Source organism: Phocoena phocoena, chromosome 10 (genome assembly GCF_963924675.1).
Source record: "Phocoena phocoena chromosome 10, mPhoPho1.1, whole genome shotgun sequence".
Taxonomy (NCBI): Eukaryota; Metazoa; Chordata; class Mammalia; order Artiodactyla; family Phocoenidae; genus Phocoena; species Phocoena phocoena.
This window is the reverse complement of record NC_089228.1, coordinates 86,268,021-86,288,067: the sequence shown is the minus strand read 5'-3', so window position 1 is coordinate 86,288,067 and position 20,047 is coordinate 86,268,021. Positions and strand designations below refer to the sequence as shown.

Sequence of the window (20,047 nt, the reverse complement as noted above, 5' to 3'; positions counted from 1 at the left end):
TTTAAAGAGGAATGAACCAAGGACAGGAGGAAAAGAAACAAGTGTTTCCCTACCAGATGACCTTATTATTTCAGAAAGTAATATGTTCATGTTTTGAATGTATTTTATGCTGCTACACAGTTATCTTCCTAGAGAACTAATTCTGATAACCTGAAATGATCAACATGGCATAAAATAAATCCTGCAGCTTTTAACTAGCTTTGGACCACTCTCTCGGACTTACATCCAGCCTCTTACTGTGTGAATGGCAGCACGTTTTGCCCAAACGTTTAAAGTTTGATAGTACCAAGTCCTCCTTTTCATTATCAAGTTTCCGGCCCTGATTTGTCACAGTCCCGCTGGTTAGGCTTCTCCCCAGCTAGATGAACTGAATTGTAAAAATTACTCAGTGGAAACTGAAAGCCTAAAATGAATTGAGATGATTCATTCTGGAGCCCCTTGCTATTTTCGGACTTTTGGACAGAATTGCTGGCATTCAGAAGTAATAAGCCAGCCTGACTTGACACCTTGATTTGTTAACTCAGAAAAATCCACAGTCAGTCCCACTCTGGATTCATGTGGAATTCAATGATGCAAAGGTGATCAAGAGGGAAAAAAGCTGCCACATCACTTTTAAAGTTTTATAAGCCAATTTATCATCTGTGCTTTGACACAGCTAGCCCAGCAATATTCTTAAAGGATTCCCAAAGCAGATTACTAAGAATAATAGAATCAGTAACTCATATAACCAGAATTTCTTTTAATTTATTACACATTTAAAAAATAGGCAAGCCAACCATTCCTCTGAAAGTGAAGTCTGAATGATAGATCAGTGAGCACCTGACCAAACAACAGAGCTATAAGGTCAAAATCATAGTCAATCCTTAAAGGGAAAAAACTGATCAACCACTTACAGGATATAGTTTGAGTAGTTCTTCCAACAGTACTGGTGACTTCAGACTGTTTTGTCCATACTGTCAACAATGTCTTCCCTTGACCAACCTGAATATTTATAAGATGGTAAAACAAGACTCAGTATAAGGTGCTGGCCACCATGAATTGATTGACAGAAGCACTAATCCACAGACCACAGGTGTGATTATAAGCCCTCAACAATTCCTCAGTGTGCCACCAAACCTGTAAGCCCAAATCTCCAAGTTCGCAGCACCATTTAAATGCCCTCTGAAGATAGCAGTGCTGGAAATTTTATTTGTTTGAATAAAACATTATTTATTTAACAGCAGAGTAGGATTTATTGGTGGACATGAGTAAGGAGGGGACATCACCAAAGCTCTCATGAGTGCAGGGCCCAACATCTGTCCAGGGGGGTCACAATTAGGAATGTATTTGACCCCATAGCCATCTGGGATGAGCCGCCTTTCTGCCACCATGTTTCCAAATTCATCCACATTACATTCAGTAAATCCCCATTTCTTAGAGATGTGGATCTTCCTGTGGCCAGGGAACTTGAACTTAGCCCTTGTGTAGGGCCTCAATCACCATGCTCCTTGTTCTGTAGCTTGGCGCGGATGGACACTACACCTTGGCCAATGTGGACCCTGGCCACTGTGCCCTAGGGCTTTCCAAACGCACCGTGCATACCTGTCTGGAGCCTACACTGGGGACAGCGTGAGGCCATACATGAATATCCACTGGAAAGGGCTGTCTCCAAGGTTCCTAAGGGCAACCCATAAAGGCAACAGGCTGCATACACTACTGAGGAGGTTGCTATTTGTAGCCATTGCACACCAGACCCCCAACAGGGTAGAATTTTTTTTTTCTTTTTTCTTTTTTCAAGTGATCTCTGTTTTTTGAAGTGTACCCAAAACATACCAAGAGCCAAAACTTGGGTTGGTTTTCCCAGCACTCATAACAGTATAGATAGCTAACACCTATAGAGTGTCTACATGTGCCAGGTACTCTTCTCGGTGGTTTGTGTATGTTTAACTCATGCCAACTACATCTGTCTCATTTCAACCACATTCTGGCACTGGGTTGATTGTTAAGACAAGTAGGTAAAAGAGTCCCTCCTCTCTGGTCTTTGGCCTTTAAAGGGCTTTACTCTGTCCCTCTTTCAGCAGTGCCCCTCCCCATTTAGGCCACAGAGTCCAAAGAGCCAAAAGAATATGTCCACCTGGAGCCCACATTCCCCCTCTAGACAGCACTGCTGGTGTTGAGACTTTAGACTCTCAGCCTAGACAGCATGGAGCCTCCTTCCCAGAACTGAGCTTCCTCTTGCCTGGGAACGGGTCGTCACTGAATGGATGTGTTGAAATGGATGTGAAGAAATTAATGATTTAATTGATCAATTAACACAGAAACCTTAACGCATGGGTTTTTGGAGATCTCTTCTGATTGCCAAGAAAATTTTTTTAACCTCCTGATTTCATATTTGTTTCCTGGAAAGGTGAAGTTGTCAGTTAAATTCCAGTTAGGTAAGGTGTCTGATAAATTACACTACAGAAAATTGCAGTCAATGGACACAGGTTTGTGACAGTGGCATTTTCTTTGAGAAAACAAAAAGGATTTTAAATTCTTAAACACTTGGTTTCTTTCAGGAAAAAAGATCCTCTTCCAATAACGTTTAATTTTGCTTTTCAAAAAATATACCCAGCATTTTCAAGTGGCAAACAGAATAATTAACCATATCTCCAAATACCTTTCTGTTCTCTGGCCTCCTGTGGTAGATGTAGTATTTCATCTCTTAGTTATTTCAGTCAGGGTCCTTCCTGATTGTTTTATGGAACAGTGATTACATCATGTTTATAGACTATGCCAGCCCAGCACAGTGCAAACTTTTTCTATCACATCCTGCATATACGAAGAACCAATGGGTATGCTTGTTGGATACAAAACCAGCTAATGGGCTGCAACTGTGAAGCAGGAAGCTTCTCCAAGAAAACATATAAATAACATCATTAGTAGAGGAGACTGTATCTCATACAGCAAGGCTGGGTGTCTGCTTTTCAATCCACAGACTTTAAATAGACCCAACAGCTCCCTTAGTCTTCAACTAAGAAAAGCTCAGGGTGCAGAGGCCAGCATCCCTTGTTTGTTCTATCACTATGAGAGGCAGCAGCAATCCAGTGGGGGAAAATGCCAGCAGACTATCATGTAACTAGCTGTACTCAAATATTAAAATATTAAATTTTAAAATTAAAAATTAAATTAATATTAAAATATTTTGCTTTCTTGAATTTGCTTCACACCTTGGAAGCTACCAGCTAGTTTATATAAGCACCAGCCTAGGCCAGATTCAAGCACAACCCCCATCTCAAGTTGCTGGGATGACTACCCAAGCACATTTGAGAGGAGAGTTTCTCAACTGGGCAATTTTGCACCCTAGAGGATATATGGCAATGTCTGGAGACATTTTTGCTTGTTACAACTCAGGGAAGGAGGGGAAGGTGATACTGGTATCTCGTAAGTAGTCTACAATGCACAGGACAGCTCCTCACAGCAAAGAATTATTCATCCCCAAATGTCAATAGTGCCAAAGCTAGACACCCTGTTCTAGTGGGACAAGGGCATGAAAAAAATGGTATCTAATGCTTCAAACTCTGAAATTTAAGTGGCTTCCTCTCTCAGGTGTTATTACCTACACACACCAAGAAACACTTAGCTTGCTTATCAGCCAGGCTGGGACCACACACATTGAACTTGTGGGTGGTACAGAATCAAATATAATTCTGTGTTGCTGTATGACACCTTTCCCTATGGAGATCAAAATGCTTTTCGGAAAGAGTTATTCTACCGGGAGAGGGAACTGGGTGTCAGAGGGAATCCTCATTTCACAGATGAGAAAACAGGAGGTTAGGAGAGGTCGTCATTTGCTCAAAGTTAGTCAATGAATCAGGTTCAGAGCTCAGGAAACTAAGAGACATTTGACATTGGAGAGAATTCGGAAAGAATGTAAAAGGACAGAAAAGTACTTTCCGCTGGAGACTGTGTTGGTGGCACAAATTTTTTTCCACACCCTGAGCCCCTGGTGTCAAGAAAGGTAGGGTCTCCTGTGATGGGCAGCTAGTGGTTCTCCCCCGAATCAGCAGCCCCAGAAGAATCCCACAACCCCTCCCTGCCAGCCAAAGAGCCCTCACCTGACAAACCCAATTCCCAGGGCTATTCTCCAGATGTTTATACTGTCAAATGATTTAAGAGACTGCAGAAATGAGTTGGTCTGTTCGTTAAAATAGTCATCATAATGAAAAAGATGGACGGCTTCTGCCCTTATCCTCTGTCAGTCTGTCACGTCTATGGACCTCTTTCCTATCAATCACCGTAGTATACATTATGTAAATTCCAAAGATGAAATGTCAGCCTATGTATCTAATTGTTCTTGTGTGCCATATGGGAAAATGACTGGTGGGCCCTGCTGTTCCCCTTTACAACCAACATTAATTGGCATCTTTGTTATCTAGCCATGGAGATCCTGATTGGAATGATTTTAAGGCTCCAGTAACCCTTTCAACAGGAAACGGTGATTCAGGCTGATTCTAACTGAATGAAAAAAAAACACAGAGAAATCTCAGAAACTTTATGACCCTAGTAACATTTGATCAAGAACTTTCACGAACACAGGGTCTTGTATTATTATTTGTTGACCAGGTAAGAGAGGAATCCAAAAGGCTTGGAAATGAACATTTCTGTATTACCCTGCCCCCCCCCAAAACAGAGGAGCCCTATAGAAAGAGATGAAGCATATTCCCAGATAACTGTAGAAAATGAAGTGCAGGGGTCATTTTCTCCCACTAATTACTGGGCTACTTTGTGGAACATACATTTTGTCTATCTTCAGGGACAAGATCATGAAATATCAGTGTAAGAATGGATTTTAGAAGTCATCAAATTGAGCATTCTACTGGGGCATGATTCCCACTTAAGATGTCTCCAACAGTAAGCATTGTCTCTGCTTTGATATTTTCTATGAACAGGCATCCACTGCCTTACAAGGTTCCATTTAGATGAGACTAACTTAAAAGCATAAAAGATGCAAACACTGAAGTATCCCAGTGCATCCACCATAGTATAGACAATAGTATCAAAAATTCCCAATTCCTAAATACAAACTCTCTGTCCAACTTCTTAAAGTGAAAATGATATTGAAGCTACCTTCAAGTCCCTATAGAAGTAATCTTCTTGTCTCATTTTCAAATATACACAGTATATAAATTAACTTACTTTCATCCCAGAGGACAAGGAATTTTTAACATATTCTGTACTGGGAGAAAAGATCTCCCCGACCTCAAATTATGTTCCATCCTATTCTACATACAAAAAGCTGTGAGTAAAACGGTAAGTGCAAAGCCAACTACCAACATAAAACTCAGTCCCGAAAATTTCAAAGTTCTAGTTGATTCCATGTTCAAAATGGCCCATGTAGTTATTGGAGGAAAATGGCTACATAAAGTCACCACAACTAATGAAGTGAGATAAACAGCAAATGAGACTACCTGTGATATCTGAAATAAAAGTTTATTTTCTCATGCAAGATAAACTGGAATCATTGTACGTACAGCTGGAGGATCTCATGCTCCGTTTAAACATGACTTCAGATATGAAAAAAGTTGTCTCTCTCTATCCTATATTGATTCTAAAGATGGATAACAAGAAGCTACCATATTGCCCCTAGGTTTTCCCTCCTTGTTTATTTTAAAAAGTGCAAGCAATCCATTAAGGTTAAAGAGATAACATTAAGGAATGCAGCTGCAATGGTTGTACAGTAGATGTCTCTGGTTTGTGCTTACTCTAGGGCCCCGTTTAAAAAGAGCTTTTCAATTTTAATTACAATAAAATGGGCCCTGGAAGAAAATGCATCTCCTCCAGCAAGGATTGTATTCAGCTTGTTCTCTGTAATTTTGCCCATCACACTGCTGGCTGTTGCTTTTTCCGCAGCTCTTTAATGGTGTCTAAATTGACCAGCTCTGTTGCCAAGGAAACGGACAGGACAATGCTAATAGAAGCTACTTAGGACACAGTGTGAAAAGCTTAGAAATAAAATTGTTTGACATGAAAGGCACTGTGTCAGCAGCCAGGCAACTCTGTTAAAGGCTGCATAAGCAGAAGATGGTTATATGTCTCCCCCTACTCTTTCCCCTCAAAATCTCTCCTAGAAAATGGATTCTGCCCTGGGAGCTTGGACAGCTTTTTCTATCAGAATCACTTTGTCTTTCTAACTCAAAGCAGAGAAAAATCTTCATGTAGTGGTTTCGAAGCACCCAGAATAGATTTCAATTTGTACCCATGGAAATGAGCTGCTTTTTTTTTCTTCTTTCTAGCAACCAAGTCCTCTCCCCTCATGAATAAACTGCAAATATTCTTCTGAATTTTCTAAGATTGTTAATTAAAATCCACTTGATTTAAGCTGCTTCTCCCATTTTGCACTCACAAACCATAAATTATGGAAGAGGTCAAAGAATGAATGGCAATTTGACATGAAGAAGTTGATTTATTGCTTCAGAAGGAGTTTTTTACCAGATGTGGCAGGAGTCATAAATTAAATGCTAAATGTTATGTATTATTATGCTTTCAGGAATAGAAATGTGTCTAAAATGCTATGCAGGTGGAATGATAAAAATATGAATCTACTCTCCTGGCAATTTTAAAAGGCTGTTTAAAGCTGTCAAAAGGAAAATAAGCTGAAAAACTATCTAGATGAGGCCCTCAAATGCCTTTTACAGCACCCCCCTGTTTTAAAAAGTAACTCTTTCCTGTGATATACTGGACATTGGCTTGTGGTGGCTTGGGTGGGAAAAGAGATAAAGAATTCTTTCATCTGGAAAAAAGAGAGAGAAAGAAAGAAAGAAGGAAAGAAAAATGACCCAGAGAGCTCTGTGCTGCTGTGACATTATGACATGAATCCAAATCATTATTTCTCATCCACTCCTCTATGGATGACCATAATTTAATTTATCAAACCTCATTTCAAAGCCAATCTGGACACAGATAGAAAATTTGCCTAACTTCACCTAGCAGCTGTAGTGGTTATAGTCGTCGAGCTTAAAATATAAAAACAGGAGAAGATTCAGGTATACGAAAGCTTGGAGCAGAAAGAACAGTAGGAGAAAATTTCACTAGAGAGCAAGAGGCTTAAAGGTAAAAGGACTCAACTTTGGGTGGCAGTCCTTTCTGACTTGGAGCTTAGCAGTAGAACTAAAGGCAATGGCTCATTATCAGCTAATGCCTGGGCTTACAGTCCTTTTGGACACAAATGTGAAAAAGGTGGTTGGTCTGACTCCTGCTTCCCTATCTTAGCACTCCATCCCCATCTCCCAATTCCCCACCCATCCAAGGGCAAGACAAGCATAGTCTCCATTCATTCAGGACTTCAGCTGAGACATTCCATTCAGGCATGCTTTTCCCAAATTTGAAAATCACCTCCCTGTCTAATATGCATTCCAGCCTCACGGAGAATATACAGGCAATTGCATCCTTGACTTGCCAGTGTTATCCACCATGGCTCATCACTAGATACACTTGCCGTCTGTATCCTGCAGGGCACTGGTGTGAGAGACAGGAGCCAGCTGCATCATGCATGGAACAAAACCACACAGACAGGCAGTGCATTCACTGAACAATGCTCTGAAGAAAAGAAAGGGTCTCACAAGCATTTGGTGTTCTGAGGAAGGCTGCCAGATTTTTAACAAATAAAAGCACAGAATGCATAGTTAAATATGAATTTCAGACAAACAATGAATAAGTTTTTAGTATAAGTGTGTCCCTTGCAATACCTGGGAAATACTCATACTAAAAGAAGTATTCACTGTTTATCTAAATATAAATATTTTTTAAATCCTGTATTTTATCTGGCAACTCTAGTTCTAAGGCAATACCAACTAACTTAAGTTGATCGCTAAATTATGTCAGCCATAGTTGACAGCATCTTGATAAAGAAGGTCTCCATTCTATGGCCATCATGCAGCCATCACACTTCTGTCCCAAAGAGAATAGTAATTATAGTTCTTCCCACCACCAAATCAACAGAATCATGGCTCAGAAATAGTGTGGAAAAAACTGAGTCAGAAAATTAAGATAATGCTCAAAGAGTGCAGGAATAAAAAAAGATATACTTATACCACAAGATTTCCAGATGGCGAGCACATTCTTCTGCTCCTAAACAACATGGCAGTAAATGACCAGGCATGAAAGGCAAATACCAGGTGGGACCAGGAAATACAATGGCAGCCTCTCTCAGCCTGTGTCCCGGTACCTTTTCTCACCATCTTAAATAAAGGTCATTATGACAGACCTTGCTCAGCTGAGACCTTCTTGTCAATTCCAATTATATTCTATATAAATAATGCCATTTCACCAAAACCTAACAATAGCCATGTGTTCAAAAAGAAACTTTTTGAAAGCTGAGGAATGCCTGCCAAGACAACTTCACAAAATCTCATCGCTTTAGTGTCCCAATGAGAAAAAGATAAACTTCATTCTCAAAAGCTCTTCTCTGTTTCTCAAAACATAGAATTTCCAGATGACCCAGCCATTTTGTTCCCAGGTTTATACTCAAAAAATTTGAAAGCAGGAACTCAGATAGATATTTGTACCCCAATTTTTATAGCAGCATTATTAACAACAGTCAAGAGGTGGAAACAACCCAGGTGTTCACCAACAGATGAATGGATAAACAAAATGTGGTATATCTATACAATGGAATAGTATTCATCCATAAAAAAAAGAATAAAGTTCTGATACATGGTACAACACAGATAAACCTTAAAAACGTTATGCTAAGTGAAAGAAGCCAGACATGAAAGGACAAATATTGTATGACTCCACTTATATAAGGTACCTTGAACAGACAAATTCATAGAGACAGAAAGAAGTTAACAGGGATTGGGGGAAGGACAATATGGGAGGGTTATTGCCGAATGGGTACAGAGTGTCTTTGGGGGATGATGAAAAGGTTCTGGAAATAGATAGAGGTGATGGCAAAACATTGTTGCTTTAAAAAAAGTGCCTCTGCTTTTGGCCTCCTCAGCATCTTCAAACCCCTCCTCCTTTCTACACCCCTATCTTACACTCAAGGGCTCTGGCCACATCTGACCATTGCCACAGCAACTGTGGCCTCCCTGTCAGTAAATACAGAACAAGACTGAGTATTTAATTGAACTAAAACAGTTACATCACAGGGCTCCCTTTCCCAGAACCAACAGAAAAATACAAAAGATAGGTCTCCAGGTCCCTGTTAAGGGAACTTGAAAATATAGTGGGAGCAAAGTGCCCATGAGCTCTCCTATCTATGCCTACTTGTACCCTTGACTGTGACAGCACCTCATGCTCTCAACTGGCTGGGACTCTGTCCCATGTATCTCTTCCCTTGGCTGACTACATTCTGTATCCTTTCGCTGTAATAAACTGTAACTGTGAGTACAATAGCTTTCAGCGAGTTCTGTGAGTCCTTCTAGCAGAGTATCAAACCTGAGGCTGCCCTTGTGAATACTCAAATTTGAAGCTGCTATCAAAAGTGAGGTAGGTCTGGGAATTCCCTGGTGGTCCAGTGGTTAGGGCTCTGTGCTTCCAGTGCAGGGGGCATGGGTTTGATCCCTGGTCAGGGAACTAAGATCCCGCATGCTGCACAGTGTGGCCAAAAAAGAAAAAGAGATAAAATTTTTTTTAAAATGTGAGGTACGTCTTGTGTTAAGTACCTAACCTTACACAGGAAAAATACATTTTTTAAAAAACCCTCTTATTAATCCCTCAGAGAGGTAAAGAAGATATTGTATACATGAAAGAGTAAAACGATCCATAAAAGGGGTATTCAAAGAACATATAATATGATTTTTGAAATTAAAATTAATGACATAAAAATAGAAAATCCCAATAAAAGAAAATCCCAGTAGAAGCGATTGCTTTGAGGAAAATTCCCAGAAAGTAAAGCAAAAAGACAAAGACTGAAAAATATAGGAGAGGAAAAATAAGAAAAGTAAAGGATTAAACATCTAAATAATAAAATTACTAGAAGGAGAGACAGAGAAGACGGAGGGGAAATCATCACCAAAGTGAAAGGGAAGGCATACATTTTCAGACTGAAAGAGCTAACTAAGGAAACAAGCAGTTGAGGAATATGGATGAAAATAGTTACATCATATGAAATTTCCGAACACTGGGAACAAGAAAAAAATGATTCTACAAACTTTCAGAGTGAAAAGAAGTAGTTTTCATTAAAATTATGTATAAATCAGCAGTTTTAAGAAGGCTTTAAGTTTCTTTGGGAAAGGGTCTTCTACTAGTCAATAAGGCCATTTAAAGCATCATACACATAATGACTGCAATTGCTAAACAATTAGCTATAAAAATTTCATTATTTTATAATGATACTCAAATAAAAGGAGAGAGATAACATTTGATAACAGAAGAGGTTTCCAAGGCACCACTCATAACTATGAAAACTACAGATGGTTCTCAACTAAAGATGGTTTGATTTACAATTTCTTGACTTTACACTGGTGTGAAAGCAGTAAGCATTCAGTAGAAACCGTACTTCAAATTTTTTATTTTGACCTTGTCCTAGGCTGGCAATATGTGGTACAATACTCTCTCACGAGGCTGGTCAGCAGGAGTCAGCCCAAAGTCAACCACGTGATCATGAGGGTATATAACCAATACACTTACAACCATTCTGTTTTTCACTTTCAGTACAGTATTCAATAATTTACATGAGAAATACAATACTTTATTATAAAAATAGGCCTTGCCCAACCGTAGGTTAATGTAAGTCTTTTGAGCATCTTTCAGGTAGGCTGTGCTATGCTATGATCTTTAGTACCTTAGTTGTAGTAAGTACATTTAGACATATGATGTTTTCCAAGTACAATGGGTTTATCAGGACATAACCCCATTGTAAATTGAGAAAAATCTGTAGTAATTAAGTGGAAACGATTATCTTATTCTTCTGGCATGAACTGTATAGCCCTCCTGAATGAGGAAGAGTTCACCAATCAGATTTTCAACTAATATAGGAGTAGGAACAATAGAATTAGAAAAATCACCATCTTACAACTTCTATAATGAGAATACTGATTTAGACAATCATCATTAATGGATATTAAAACCTCTAGGTGAAAAATTATGAAGAACTTTACAAAGAAGAGAGGGTACTTTCACTACTTCAGACACTGCTGCGCCTTAGAATAACTAAAAGTGGCAAACTTACCACTTTTGGAACACTGTTGGAAAAATAATTGATCCAGAATCTAATCAAGGATTTAAACCTAACTTCTGGTCTATAAGAAATATGAGAAATAGAGAAACCTACTAAAAGAAGGCAATCAACCAAATCCAGAACATGGGACATTCTTGTTATTTTAATAAAAGTCAATGGTATGGGAGGGTGGGAGGAACAGGGAGGGATATGGGAGAAGAGGAGACTTTGGGGATCAAAAGAGACTTCAAAAATATAACCACCAAATACAATAAGAAATATTTTGGATCTTGATTCAAACAAAGCATCTATAAAAGGTATTTACAGACAACAAGAAAACATTGATTATAGATTGTTTTAGTGTGATATAAAGGAATTACTGGTAATTTTGTTAAGTGTGATAATGGCATTGTAAGGAAATGCCCTTTATTTTGAAGATTCATTTTGAATCAGTTAGAGGTGAAATGAGATAATGTCTGGGACTTGTTTTAAAATACTCCAGCAAAACAAACAAAACAGTAGGTGGAGAGATGAATGGAACAAGTAGGCAACATGTTGACAACTGCTGAAGCTGTTAGTTTTTTGATGAGTACATGGAATTTCCCTGAACTCTGCTTTTTCATATGTTCAGAAATTTTCATAATAAATTTTTGTCTAAAGTTGTGAAGGAAATTATATCCAAGTGAGAATTCTAACCTGGCCAGTATTTTTATTAAGTGCAACAATAAAATAAAGACATTTTCAGTCATGCAAGATATAAAACAAAGCATCTTTCATACAGTTTTCTACTTTTTTCAGGAAGCTACTGGAGGCTATACCCAGTTAAAATGAGGGAATAAATCAATAAAGAGGAAGATCTTGGATCCAGGGAACAGAGAATTCAATACATGAGAAAGCCAAAGGTGAAAATGAGGAAGGTAAAGTAAAATTTCTGGATGACACCAGAAATAGTAATTAATCCAGATGAGTAGGTACCCGAGGGCTCTAGGAGATGTTTGTTCCAGAATCAAATTGAAAAATACCAGATGTGAAAAAACATATACAGCATAGATTTACATACTGGTGTGGCAGAGTTTGGGATGGAATTAGTGCGGAGTCCAAAGAAAATCGGCAAATGTATTTTTAAAAGATAATCTAAAACTATTTCTTAAATGTTATGCAGGATAGCAAAAATAATCAAAGTATGTTACATGTCTCAGGCATGAATAGTTTTAATATACTCATGATAATGTAAATATAGAATACTGATCTATCCAAAATTATGATTAAACTATATTGGGGAGATGGAAAATACGAAGGATACATGTACAGAACGGGACTGGAATTTAGAAAACTAAATTCTCATCTTCCAGAGTGCAAAGTCAATAGATCACTTTCAAAGCTAAAAGTCAAGAAGTAGTAATAATATCATCTTAAATAGAATTATGATAGTAAATGCAAAAAGTGATGTCCTCTAGGAAGGTGAGAAACAGAAGGTGTGCCATGGATATGCTGGTTTTACTAACAGGCAATGTAGAAATAGTTGACTCTTTTAACTGTACACATGTATGCAGCTTTGATTTAAAAAACTTAAAGAACTTATTGTAAAAGAGTAATATAAACCTATTATTAGAGATACGGTGGTAAGTACCAAAATAATCAACTAAGAGCTGAAAGTGATTATCTCAGGGGAATAAGAAATGTGCAAGTCTAGCTTTGATTTTAAAATTAAAATTTAATAATAAAAATACTAATGAGTCCTTCTGGAGACACCTTGGTCTGATGGAGTAAAAATGGATCTGATCAGGAGGGAAAGGGTTTTATCCTCTTTCAATGTAACAGCTAATTATTCCTACAACCAAAGTAATGTTTTCCCCTTCAGGGAGAGCCTTTTTATTTCAATTACACATATATTCACTAACAGGCCCATAAATATTTCTAATTAGCCTGTTTGCTTCCATTTTATGAGACTGCTTTCAAATTAGCACCCACATTCTATAGAAATGGAAGGAGAGACTTGGAAGATTGCAATTTCCCTCTCAAGGAAGGAAGAAGGAAAAACAGATTTCATGTCCAAAAAGAACTACTTATTAGATTCAAGCCATTTATAATGCATGTTACATGGAGCAACATATTTGTCAAATGTGGATAGAAAGCTAAAAGTGAGTAGTAGCAGTTTCAACCAATTATTTTCAGGTCTTCAAGCAAACGTGATAGAAAGGTATAGGAAAAGCATTAGGAGAGAAATAACATGGTGTTCACAGCCCTCCTTCCTCAGGCTGTGATCTCATCTGGCCTTTCCTATTGAAGAAACACCACAGGGAGCTCTGCCATGACCCAAGAATGGTCCCAGAAATCAAGGATTCAAAAGTGCATTAGAGTCTCGAAAGTCAGATGAAGTTAGCATTAACCATATTAGACCACACAGGAAATATGTTTCATCTAGAGATGCCTATAACCTAAAAACTGTTCAATAAGTTACTATCATCATCATCATCATCAACACCAATATCTTCATTACAATTTTGGAACACTGCTGAGTGGATATGGCTTAAAAACTGTAAAAAAAAAAACACAAAAAAACCCCCAGAATTTTGACACTACAGGAGGTGAATGGAGGTAAATAATCTGAGGCATGTGTCAAAGTAAAGATGAATAGAAGCTTTGACATGGCATGTGATTGTTCAAAAAAATAGTAACTGCATTTTTTACTAAATGCTAACTATGAATCAGGCACTGTGCTTGACAGTTTACACACATTATCTTCAACAATTACAATTCTGAAAAGATGGTGTTACTAGCCCCAAAGAAGCTCTGAGACTCAAAGAGAAGTAATGAATTCTGCAAGGCCCCATAAATGATAATCGTGGAAGCTGGGTTAAGTCCTTTCCGTCTGGGTACAAAGCCCTACCACCTTGCAATTCTTCTTCACTTCCACTTGGATAACACTTGACAATTTTCCCCGTGAACTTTTATAAACATTATTGTATTATACTCACATAGCCCTTATTATATAGGAAGGACCTATTACTCTCAACTTTCAAGGAAAGAAATCTTAACTTGGAGAAAATGGACAAATAGCCCAAGTCCACATGGCTAATAAGGAGCAAAGGCAGGATTCCACTCCAGATGGTAGTGTTCTCAACCCATCACACCATCTACAAAAGATTAGGACTGTTGCCTATCCCTATGTGGAAGTTCTAAAATGAACCCATTTTTAGCTTTAAAATAAGACGGCCATATATAACTTATCCCAATAGGGAAACTTGTGAGGATGAAAGGGATGCTATTAGTTATAATGTTGAGCAACAAATATAAAGCAGCCTATCCCAGGTAAGCCAGGGACCTATGTTCACTCTCTCTAGAGAAAGTGCCCTCATTATTCCCATGGAATCATTCTTCCTTGACAGAGTGGGGAAAATAATTGCTATATGCCTCAATTTAATCATCAGGTGAGGAAGACCTTTTGGAAGAAGCAATGCATGTCTCATGCTCTATTTGCCTTCAAAGTTTAATGGTTCACCATTTTCTAGAATAAGGGTCAGCAAATAATAGCCCATTGTCCAAATTCTGCTCACTTGCCACCTGTTTTTGTAAATAAAGTTTTATTGGAACACAGTCATGCCCACATTCACATATTGTCTGTGGCTGCTTTTGTGCTACCGCAGCAAAGCTGAGAAGTTGCAACAAAAACCAAGTGGCCAACAAAGCGAAAAACATTTACCATCTGGCTCTTTACAAAAAGCATTTGTCTATCCCTGTTTTAGAAGATAAAATCCAAACTCTGCAGTAGGCATATGAGACCCTCCATGATCTGGTCCTGCTTCTGTTTCAGCCTCATCCCTCCTCCACTTTGAACACTATTCTCATTCTCAGCACCTGCCTACTTGTTTAAAGGCTCTTTTCACACTCTTCTCCCTGTGTTTGGAGTGCCCCAGTTCTCACCCATTGCTTCTGATGAACACTTACAGGTTGTGGTGAGGATTAAGTATTGTGAGGATTAAGGGCTTAGAAGAACATCTAACACACAAGGAAGCACTCAGTTAATGTACTTTATTACTGTTATTATTATTGTCTTATTTTTTGCAACATAATTTTAAAAAGTCACCTGAATTCTCCAATTTTTCATTTTGCCATCCATAAAAAAATAAATAAATCTATTACTGTGTCCTACAGAAAGACTGGCACTCAAAAGTGTTAGCAAACTGTAAAGTGCAGAACATACAGGTTTTAATATTAAAAGATTTAGCTGTTCAGGATTTTCCCTCATTGTTTGTTCACACAACCCAAACACTGACTACCCATACAAAAAAAAGGAAGATAAAAAGCTAAAACCAGAGTCTGAAGAGCTATTTAGGATTATTTTTGATACTGGTATTAACAGTCTCAAACAGAACATCAGTAAGCCCAGTAGTAGCTCAAAAGATGGTACCTGGAAAGAGCAGAGTAACCTCCTTTACAAACTATTGCAGCATCTTCATTATGTATAGAATCTCTGGATTTATGAATGTTTTTTTTTACCATCTTGTTTTACACTAATTCCAACTTTTCTCTCTATATTTGTGCAACTGGATACACTATTAGTCATCGAGTTTACTGATAGCAGGGGGAAAAGAACCACATGTTAGAAACACACACCACGCACAACAAATGGATCTTTAATTTTAGGCTGCCATTCCTTTCATTGAGCTCTTCTCAGGGTTTCCTGCAGTGTGAATAATAAGAGTGTCTGGTGTCTGCTTTTTTCTTACAGATGCATGAACTGGCACTGGAAGCATTCATCAGAAGGAAAAGGTTCTCTCAAAACAGCTCACTGAGAAAAGGGCTATAGGAGTCTGCACAGGAAGCCATATCACACAAATGTTTATGCCAAACTGGTCTTAGGCACCAAGCACTTAATACTTAATTTTGTAGTTAATAACACTGAAACCTAAAAATGTATAGCGATGTGTTCAAAACCAGAATCTAATTTTAGGCTAAGCTCAATTGTCTAACTGCAAATCCATGTAGTGACCATGAGATTAACATTGTTATGGGCAGCAGTAGTGCCAATTATTTTCTTTTTTTTTTTTTTTTTTTTTTTGCGGTACGCGGGCCTCTCACTGTTGAGGCCTCTCCCATTGCGGAGCACAGGCTCCAGACGTGCAGGCTCAGCGGCCATGGCTCACAGGCCCAGCCGCTCCGCGGCATGCGGGATCCTCCCGGACCGGGGCACAAACTCGCGTCCCCTGCATCGGCAGGTGGACTCTCAACCACTGCGCCACCAGGGAAGCCCTATTTTTTTTTTAACAGATAACAATACAGAGATTCAGAGAAATTAGGTAATTTATTTAAATACAAAGTTGGCCAGTTTTTAAACCCAGGTCTTTTGTAAAAGAGATATGTTCTGGGATGTTAGCAGGGGCCCACTCAGATATAAGACCGCCTTGCAAACCCAAAGCAGCCAACTCTTACCTTGCTTAACTTCAAAACTGTAACATAAACTTGCCATTTATCACTTTAAAGGTTTTTTTTACACCAACATGATTGATTTTTGACCAAATTAACATAAAGTCAATTAACCTTAAAACCAAAAGAGGTTACATTCCACATCTAAAGGTCACACAGTCAAATCAGATTTTTCCAACTCAAAGCCCAGTATTCCAGTCAGAACACACACACCTATGTTACAGAGATTTCCTATTGTTTTGTTGTTGTTGTTTGCGGTATGCGGGCCTCTCACTGTTGTGGCCTCTCCTGTTGCGGAGCACAGGCTCCAGACGCGCAGGCTCAGCGACCATGGCTCACAGGCCCAGCTGCTCCTCGGCATGTGGGACCTTCCTGGACCGGGGCACGAACCCGTGTCCCCTGCATCGGCAGGCGGACTCCCAACCACTGCGCCACCAGGGGAGCCCTCCTATTGTTTTTGACATTCAAAGACAGACTTCGGTAAATGTCTCATTTGCTTAACTGTCCTGGGTTCATCTTTTGTTTTGTTTTCCAGCTAGGTATTTTATAAATAAATTTCTCTCAAGATTTAGAGTCACTGAAATTATATAAATCTTACCAGTGAAAGTAGGGTCATCTTGCTGATTCGTAGTTATGAAGTTATAATCCTCCCCTCCTTTTTTTTATAATGTGACTTCTGATCTTTCAGAAAAGCCACAGCTTGAATCACATTTATAAAAAGTATCACTAAATTATACCATTTCGGCAAGAAAATCAGTTTAGTAACTTATGATCTCAGTCTCTCCAACTTTTCAGTGCCCATTAATTCTATAATTTCATAATTTTTCCCTGCATTGGGAGAGATAAGGAAAGGAAAAGGAGAGAGAGAGAACACAAACCATACCATGATTTTCTGAGTAAACGGAACAAAATAATGTCACGAAACTGGGTTACATCCCATTAAAGAGACTATCCAGAGCAATAAAACAGTCTATGAAGAAGCTAAAAAGCTCCTCCATGGTGGTCAAAGGGGAAAGTAGGTTTGAACCTAATGGGATTTTATCTCTGAAGTGAATGCACAGTTGCAAGCAGCCAGTGTTGGAACACTGTTAAGTGCCAAATCTGCAGTGCAGGCAACATAAAAGCAGCCTTCAATTTCTGAGTGGCAAACATTATCCTTATAGCCCAGATATACATCTCTTGCCTTTCTCTCTCTCTCTCTCTCTCTCTCTCTCTCTCTCTCTCTCTCTCTCTCTCTCTCTCTCTCTCTCTCTCACACACACACACACACACACACACACACACACACACACACATAAACACACACACGCAAATGGAATGCTGCATCACCAGCAACCAGAGTTATTTGGTGACTATTTTGTTGATTGCTTCATAATATTTTAAATTATGTAACATTCATTTGGAGTATCGTTTTTGTCATCTTTTATGAATAACTGAAAAGGGAATTTGGAAGGAAACAACACAACCCCTATATCTTTTTTGTGCCCTAGGTCTCCCTCATCCCCCCCCAATCAATTCGCTTTACTCAAGAACTGAAGTGACAATTTGTACTATCTGATCTTAAGTAGTAAAGAACACAATGAATTTTTACTGAACATCACCAGGCTACATCCTACTTCTCTACCTTAGGAAGGGGTACCAGGAGTGGGGCTGGGAAAGGGATAGATAGAGGAGTTACAGGCCTCTCCCAATCAACAACTAAATGCAGTACATATATTGGGGTTTTTTTCTCAGTGTGTAGCCTGGCAATGGTGCTTTTACAGCAGCACTAAGAAAGTTTCTGGCCACGGACTACCACCACTACCAATTCCCTCCACAATTTACTCACATGTGCTCTGATGTTCAGGCCACAGTTCTGAATTCTACGTCTATCAGCTATGGGTAACATCCCTTCACAGAGCTACTCTCCTTCCAGACACACACAGTTAACTAGACAAAATTCTGTATGGTCCAATATTTAAAAATCACATATCATCCTACTTTGGAGAGATTGAACTTTGCATTTTCAGGAATAGTCTTAACAGCTAATAAAATTGAAACAAGGGGTATTTTTATGGACTAAGTTTGGAAAAATATGTCAAACACCAAGTTAATTATTGCCTTCTTCTTAGTAGGGCCTGACTTGTTCTGTTTCAAATATAAACCCCAAGTTTCATGTTTATGGGTAGCTAGTAAGCATCAAAATTATTTCTTGGGTTTCCCTGGTGGCGCAGTGGTTGAGAGTCCACCTGTCGATGAAGGGGACACGGCTTCGTGCCCCAGTCCAGGAAGATCCCACGTGCCGCGGAGCAGCTGGGCCCATGAGCCATGGCCACTGGGCCTGCGGGTCCGGAGCCTGTGCTCTGCAATGGGAGAGGCCACAACAGTGAGAGGCCGGCGTATAGCAAAAAAAAAAAAAAAAAAAAAGACTATTTCTTAACCCTCTTTGAATAAGGTCATCATTTAACTCTGGGCATCCTGACAAAATTAACAAACTTTCCCTTATTTCTAACTTTTTTCCCAGAGTATACTCGAGAAAGAATTGAGCACAGGACTTTTACCTTTTTAAATTGTTTTTGAGGTTATTTCAGAGCTTGAACAAGGCGCATTATTTTAACCATGCCCAATATGGACAAATGCTAAGAAAAACACACAGATGTCTGTCCTTGGATCCTTTTCGCCTCCCTCTTCAGTGCCCTTGTGGAATGAAATGCCCCATCCTTGAGGTAGAGGATCTGAAGGTAGCCTTTGGCACCTATGCCATGCCCCATTTTGTTATTATCTATCTACTAATTATCTCTAAATTTTATTGGTTGATAAGACTTCACAGCTCTCAGGAGTGTTTACATTTTAGTTGGAGGTAGAGGAATGTTGCCTCACTGAAGTAAACCACCTATGGTATGTTCTTAAGTATGAATACTGGAAAGATCTTAAGCAAAAATCTCCATGTGATTGGAGATTGAACCATGGATTGAACAATCAACTTATCTTGCTCTACCAAAAGAAGGTCTTCCCTCTTTTCTTTCTTTCTCTTTTTTCCCTCTTTTTTTCAACACATGTTTAGCATTCTTTTAGTGTCTACATCATGCTAGGCATTGAAACAAAGTTGAAGAGGTCAACACTGGAGAACGTGCAGAACCATTCACTGGAGGATTGTTGTTGAAATGAGAAAGCTCCTCTACTCAGGTGTCTGGTCATTCCAATATCCTTAAACCAATATTTAAAATAAATTCTTGAACTTTATCAACCAGCTTTTGAAAACAATGAACTAACAGCCACTGACTATAAAAATTGTTTACTTAGTTCTTAACATAAACTTATTTGATACAGTTTTGGTTTTCCCCTGAAAACCAGTTTGCATTACAGGTGACAAATGTATCTTCCTCACGATTGATCAGCTTTACCAGCAGGTGTTTAATTTTCTTCATTTTTCTTAGTAAAAAAGGCAATCTGGATCATACTGTTCTTTGTGAATGAGTGGCGTGGCAGGCAAGCAAAGCCTTTCAAATTTGACTCCAG

At 38.8% G+C, this 20,047-nt stretch overlaps 1 non-coding gene across 1 annotated transcript; it reads right to left on the bottom strand.

Annotated features, from left to right (window-relative positions):
* Positions 1-1,639: 1,639 nt before the first annotated feature.
* LOC136130092 (small nucleolar RNA SNORA70) lies at positions 1,640-1,776 on the bottom strand. Its single transcript, XR_010656294.1, has one exon. It is a non-coding gene; the product is annotated as a small nucleolar RNA SNORA70 (small nucleolar RNA).
* Positions 1,777-20,047: the final 18,271 nt, after the last annotated feature.